We start from the raw sequence: 7,673 nt of genomic DNA, 5'->3' as shown, positions 1-7,673 counted from the left end.
TTTCAATTGAGGAATGACTGAACCAGTTGTAGTATATGAATGTAATGGAGTACTATTGTGCTATAAGAAATGACAAACAGGCAAACTTCAGAAAAACCTGGAAAAATTTATATGAATTGATGCTAAATGGAGTGAGCAGAACCACAGTAACAGCCATAGTCTACAATGACTGATTTTGATAGACTCAGCCCTTCTCAGCAATGCAAGGACCTAAAGCAATTCCACAGGACTCATAATGGAAAATTGCATCTATATCCAGAAAAAAAACTATGGAGTCTAAATGCAGAGCAAAGCAGAGTATTTTCTTTTTTCATCTTTTGTTTTCTTTTGTTTTTTTTTATTTTTTCATCCTTTCTCCCATTCTTTATAATTCTTCTATACAACATGACTAATGTGAAAATATCTTTAATAGGAACATATATGTAAAGCCTATATCCAATTGTAGGTCATCTTGGGGAACAAGGGAAGAAGGAAGGGGAAAAAATTTAAAACTTATGGAAATAAATGTTGAAAACTAAAAATAAACAAGTTAACAATAAAAAAAATCTTAGTGCCTTCCCTCTGAGGTTACCTCCATTTAATCCTATGTCCTGTTTGCAAATAGATTGTTTGCGTTATTTTGTCTTCTCCATTAAAATGGGAGCTCCAATATAGCAGAGACTATTTATTGCTTGCTTTAAAAAAAAAAACCAAAACTCTGTGTCCTCAGTGCTTAACCCACTGCTTAGTAAATCATTATTGACTTGATTCTCAGGACACTTTCAGGATACAGTATTTGGTGATTCCTCTATGATAAAATAATACTCCTAAATGAACAAAATCATTCTTGATTCACTCTGTAGGTGAGGTAGTAGAAAGAGCACTGAAATAGAAGAAGAGAGAATTATATTCTCATTCCCTTCAAGTTTTGACATTAGTTACCTATGACTTTGTGTGCAAGTCACTTAGAATCATGGGATCTGACAACCAGGACTGACTTTGGAGGTCAGTTAGTCAACTGTATTTTGCAGATAAAGAAACTGAAGCATAAAGACATTAAGCAACTCTTTCAAGATTGATTATATACTTATAATCCATGGCAGAATCCAAATTATTGGACTCTTTTATTTATGTTTTTTCTCCTGTTATCACTTGCTATCTTGAGCTTGAACTCTGTGTACCCATTTCCTCATATTTAATGGTGTAAAGGTATGAAACCATGGAACAGTGCTTTGAATCTTATCCTTGTTCTGGAGAACAATTTTGAACTATACTCAAAAGTCTATAAAACTACATACCCTTTGACTTAGTAATGCTACTGTTAGATTTGTACCCCAAAAAGATCAAAGAATGGAAAAGAATACATTTGCACAAAAATATTAATAGCAGCTCATTTTTGGTGACCAAGAATTATAAAATGAGGGTAAGCCCATCAATTGGGAAAAGGCTGAACAAATTTTGGTATATGATTGTGAAGTAATACTAAAAGAAATGATGAGGGAGATAATTTAAGAAAAAATCTTTTGTAGACTTATATGAGCTGATGCAAAGTGAAATGAATATAGATAGCTAGGAGACCATTGTGCACAGTAACAGCAATATTGTAACAGCAGGGCCATCTCCTGTGGCCCTGATCTATATTTTGCCACTGGGATAACTCTGGAGGAGAGAGTAAGGCTGGTGACTTTGTCCTACCTCACTTAAATCCAATTCACTTGCAAGTCATGGAATCACCTGTGACATCATGGTCTTCTTCAAGAATGACGAACAAACAACAGGATTGTAACAACACTCAACCGTGAAGGACTTAGCTACTCTGGTCAATAAAATGATCCACCACAATCCAATAGGACTCATGATGAAAAAATGCTATTCATCTCCAGAGAAAGAAATGATAACCTCTGAGTGACAATTGAAGCATATTTTCTTTCCCTTTTACATTTTTTCTTACTTTTCTTCCTGCAGCACAGCTAATATGGAAATATATTTTGCATGACTTTACATGTATAATGGATGTTGTACTTACCTTCTCAATGGGTTGGGGAAGGGTTGGAGGGAGAGAGCATTTGGAACTGAAAATTAAAAAAATTAAAAAAAATCTCATCTCAATCCCTTGCTAATCTCTCTAAACCTAAGATTCCAGCACTAAATGTTTGACCTTATACTTCTGTGAGGAAACTAGAATAAATAATAATGTTCCTTTTATTCTAAATTTCTGCAATTCTTTGATTCAGTGAGTTCCAAAGACATTTTAACTGTTTTTTAACAGGAAAAGACAGTCCAATTTTATTCTGCCATGGTCAAAGCTCATGTGAAATATTATGTTTGGTATGACAAATTGGAATAAGTTGAGGGCAGCCTGAGCATGATAGTGAGGAAACTGGAATCTCTTCAGACTTTGCACCATACTTCAGATACCTTTTCCTTTAACCTCAGTGGCTATCTCCTATTGGTGAGTTCTTCCTGGAATCTTTTAAGGAAAGGTTCAAAACAGCCATGTTTTGCTTTCTAGAATTTGCTACCATGACCCAGCTTTTCATTTTTCTTTTATGTGTAATCTTTTCCAAATAGAAAGTAAGGTCCTTGTGGGGAGGTGTTATCTCTCTTTTTACTTGGATTTGTATCCCCAACAGTTAACATGGTCTCTAGCACTTAGTGAGTTAATTTATACTTGTTGACTTGACTTGACTTGAAATAAGAGGGTTAGTCAAAGGAGGTAGCAGTCTTTACATATTTGATGGGTTGTCTTATACTAAAGAGTTAGAAATGAAAGACAAAAAAAAGGGGAAAAAAATAATCCCAGCTTCCCAAGCATTTTACATTCTACTAAACTTCATTGTTCTTGATCATAGACAACAGAAGCCATCAAGAGGCTTTTACGAGTTTTAAAAATAACTTATCTGGAGTCAGAAGATAATTTTGGGGAAAAAATTGAGAGTTCATAGAAATGCATTTACTTTTTTAAAATAACAGTTAACTATAATCATAGTAAGCTTTCTTCTCTGAAGAAGGAAGGGGAAAGCTTCAAAAGGTCTTTTCTAGTTTCAGCACTTTTCATAATCCAGTAGAAGCATTTCTCCTATGCTGCCAAAACTATTGAAAATTAATCCTCCATTTTGATGATATGCAGTTTAACAAAGGATACTGCTCTCAAAAAAACCTCATATAAAGTATCCTTTATTTTCACAAAATTGGAATTAGTCATGAAAATTTGGCATGTGGTAGGTATTTTGTTGTTGAGGTGGCCAGGGGGTTCAGTGAGGCTTGTTTAGATAGATTGTAGAGTTGAGATCAACATCAAAAGATTTTTGAAATATGTAAACCTTTAGCGTTCCTACTGAAGGTCTTACATTAAAAGTTAACAAGCTTTATTAAATGCCTACTATGTTCTAGCCATTGGACTAAACACTGAGGTTACAAGTACATAGCATTAAACTGTCTGTACTTGAAAGGAGCTAACATACTGCAAGAGACAACAGACACATATAAACATACAAGAGAAACATGAAGTTAATAATTACACATATATATTATGTGAAGTGTGTGTGTGTGTGTGTGTGTGTGTGTGTATGCGCATGTGTGTGTATCAGCTAGGTGGTATAGTAGATACAGTACCAGGCCTGGAGTCAGGAAGATTCATCTGGCCTCAGACACTTATTAGTTGTGTGACCCTGGGCAAGTCACTTAGCTATGTTTGCTTCGGTTTCCTTATCTGTCAAATGAGTTGGAGAAAGAAATGCCAAACCATTTCACTGTCTTTGCTAAGAAATCCCCAGTTGGGACCATGAAGAGTTAGACATGATGGAAACAACTAAACAACATCTACACACACACTTACACACACACACACACATGTCTAGGAATGAATTGCTCTTGAAGTAAGAGAGGAACTTTATGAGGTTTATGAGGTTAGGAAGAAGTATATTCCAGGTGAATCCATATAAACTCTGGGGATCCTTACCCGAAGTCTGACTGTCAGAGATGAGTCTGAGGTCCTAGAAGAAGGCTATATCTCTCCCCTTAGGGTAGCAGGATACCCCTTGATATGCAACAGTTGTCTTTCTCTGAGAAGGAGGATCAATCTGTCTTTCTCTTCAGCTCTCTTTTCTAGACTCCATTGGTACGCTTCTTTTCTAAGATAATTTGCACTTTCCAGGGATGTACACATTGACAATGAGGTTGACATATCCATTGCCAGAGCTAGCTCAGTGTTTGAGAGGCTCCAAAGAAAAGTTTGGAAGAGAAGAGGTATAAGACTGACTACCACACTGAAGATCTACACAGCCATTGTGCTGACCTCATTGTTGTATGCCTGTGAAACATGGACAGTCTACCAATGTCATGCCAGAAAACTGAATTGCTTCCATTTAAACTGTCTTAGGAAGATTCTGAAGATCACCTGGCAGGATAAGATACCAGACCTTGAACCCCTTGCTCGAGCTGAAACTGCCAAGCATTTAAACTATGCTTCAGAGAGCACAACTCCGATGGACTGACCACGTTGTTCGAATGCAAAATGTACACTTGACAAAAAGGCTATTTTATGGAGAACTCGCATGCAGCAAGTGATCACATGGTGGCCAGAAGAAGTGATACAGGGACACTCTCGAGATCTCTCTCAAGAACTTTGGATTTGACTATGCAACATAGGAGACACTGGCACAGGACTACTTAGCATGGCATGCCCACATCAGAAAGGGTGCTGTGCTCTATGAGCAAAGCAGAATTGAGAAAGCACAAAGTAAACATAGGATGCGCAAATTTGGAGTGTCCACCTCAAATGTTCATACAAACTATCTGTGCCTAACCTGTGGTGGAGCATTCCAAGCTCATATTGGTCTGATCAGCCACAGTCAGACACACTGAAACTTCACTTTATCATGATGATGTCATTTTGGTCCTCTTCGAGAATGAAGGACAACCAATCAACCAACTGAGATTAGCCTTGCCAGTCAGTCTTAAGTAGCTTTTAGAAATGAGTAATTTTTAAGATCCAACAGTAAGAAAAATGAATACAATAAATCCCCTCTCCCAACAATGTAAATAATGACAACATTATTTACCAGTTCCTACAGAGTCCAGGAGAAAGTAGACTTAGGCTTAGATAACACATATAGATAATAAAGTGGTAATTTAAAACTTCTGGATTCAGGAATTTTCCCATTCATGGGGTACTCAAGAAGTCCCCCTTAGAATATCAGTTTCTTTGCTAAGCCTTTGTACTTTAAACCTTAATTGTCCTCCTACTTTCCTATTTCTATAGAAGGTACTTTCATGTTTCCATTCACTTCCATATCTAGGGAACTGACAAATCCCATCAATTTGACCTTCACAACATCTCATTTCATTTCCCTGTTCTCCCTTCACATGGTCAGTACTCTTGTTCAGATCTTTATTATGTCCTGTTCTGGGCATTATAACAGACTTTTAATTTGTTTTCCTACTTTCTTCCTCTCCTTTCTTACTCAATATACACCAGAAATCTAACAAAATAATATTCCTAAGAAATAGGTCTAGTCATGCCATTTCTCTGATCAGAAACCTTCAATAGTTCCCTATTTCTGCTAACTTGAGCATTTAACATCTTTTTTAGTTTGGTCCTAGCTGTTTTGGCTCCAGTTCTAGGAATATTTCATTTTACTCTTCATTCAGTCTTTGTTGAAGCCAAATCTGCCTCTTTACTCTTCCCCTAACTCAAAATTCCATCTCCTGTCTCCATGTGCTTTATCAAGTATCCCTCATTGCTGTAATGAACTCAAATCTCATAGGTTCTTCCAAGGCTGAACTTCTGTTCCATATCTTCATACTCAAAATTATTCAAGTAATTAATGGCAGAACAGGGAGTAAAAACATTTTCCCTTCATTCCCAGTTCTTTATTTTGTCTATGACATATTGTTTTTTTGAATTTGAGGAAATAGATAATAGATTATGTCCAGATTGAACACTCCCATTATTGACACAAGCTAAATGACATGAAACACTAGATAATTATGAGGTGAGTCCTAATGATAGTAGCAGGTGGCTTGAGATTTTGTGGTGTCAATTTTTTTCTCATAACACCATTTTTTGCACGTCATCTAAATGCTTGCTTCAACTCCTCCTAACTAGTCTATCTATGTAGACATAGCACTCTTATAAAAGCCTACTGTGTTACTATGACTCCCTTGATTTGTTCATATTAGAATTTCCTTCTGGACAAACAATTTCATTAAATACATTGTTACCTCGCAGTACTATGCACCAAGATCTTATAAACAGCTGAACAGATACCTTATTTTAAATATAATTGGATTATGAATTCAAGGGATTTGTTTTTGAAGAAACCTATGTTAATTCTATCTTTATCTCTTTCTATGAGCATTGTTATCATATTCTGGACATTATAATAACAATACTCATAGTGAGAAGAAAAGAGAGAAATAATTGGATTGAAAATTCACCCACCAGTATATGTCTCTTGGAGAGAATCTTCAGACAATGAGCAGTTCCTAAAATTGAACAGAGAAAAAATAGAATGGCCTTCCTTTGTTAAACAGAAAATAATGACCTCTGAAACAAAGGTCAATCTTTAGTGTGGTGTGTGTGTGTGTGTGTGTGTGTGTGTGTGTGTGTGTGTGTGTGTGGTATGACTGTGAATGGAAGGTGAGAATTACCTAAAGGGAAATGGAAAGATATATGGGAAGAATGAGTTATCTGCAGGAAAAGAAGTATGGAGTTCATCAGAGAAATATACCACTCAGAAAAGCAAAGCAAAACATCACAACATACACGCTGGTCACACACTCCGATTCAATCCAAACTAATTTAATTTGGATCAACTACTTAAATATTTAAGTGCCTACAATGTGCCAGGCACTTTGCAGTTTCTGGGGATATAAATAAAAACAGACAATCCTTGCCTTCAAGAAGCTTATAAGGAGAAGACAACATATAAAAGGAACGCGACAAGTGGGAGCGGGGAACACCAGGGGATACCCTGAGAAGGGCACCATGTTCCTTGTTCAGTGAAGTTCAAGCCATGCAGAGCTGCAGATGGAAAGCAGAGAGTGATCTGGAAAGTGCAGATCCTGCCCTCTTTATTTTTTTTCCCCCAGAGGAATTACAGAGCTAATTTTAATAGTGTGGTTTAAGCATCATAGGAATAAAAAACACTGGAAGAGGCTAGCCACCTCACTCCTAGGAATGCCCTGGAGGAGGGCAAGCCTGCCTAGGGGGAAGAGAATACCATCAATTCTGGGACCTGTGAGTAATACAGGAGGAGGCAAGAGTGTGATGGGACTGGCTCCAGGCACACGGCCCACAGGCAAGAAAGATGGGTATGAGCCGTACAGTTACTTGGGCTCTTCCTTGTTCTCACTGGCCTTTATCTGTTTCTCTTGCATGATGTCTCAGTCCCTCTGCTTTCGGGCAGCTGCAGAGAGCCTTTCATCCTGGTGTTTTCCATTGCCTGAGTTGCTTTGCTGTTTCATGTTCTCATGACGGGCAAGCTCACACCAGTGTCATGGAGACAGCAGTGGCTCCTGCCTGATTCAGTGGCATCAGCTCTTTCCTTGGATCCTGCCCTCTTTGAAAGAAAGCTTTGGGGTGGAGATTAGTACTCCATCCTTTAGATCTCTAGTGGAGAGGATAGAGGAGGAAGAAAGGGGAGGGAAGGAAGAGGAAGAGGAAAGGGAATGGGATGAGAGAGGAGAGG

At 37.6% G+C, this 7,673-nt stretch overlaps 1 pseudogene; it reads right to left on the bottom strand.

Moving 5' to 3' along the window:
* Positions 1–7,311: 7,311 nt before the first annotated feature.
* LOC140503065 (small EDRK-rich factor 2-like) lies at positions 7,312–7,449 on the bottom strand (annotated as a pseudogene).
* Positions 7,450–7,673: the final 224 nt, after the last annotated feature.

The sequence above is a fragment of the Notamacropus eugenii genome, chromosome 5 (assembly GCF_028372415.1).
Source record: "Notamacropus eugenii isolate mMacEug1 chromosome 5, mMacEug1.pri_v2, whole genome shotgun sequence".
Classification (NCBI taxonomy): Eukaryota; Metazoa; Chordata; class Mammalia; order Diprotodontia; family Macropodidae; genus Notamacropus; species Notamacropus eugenii.
Note: the sequence above shows the minus strand (reverse complement) of the source record. Positions and strands in the feature narration are given on the sequence as shown.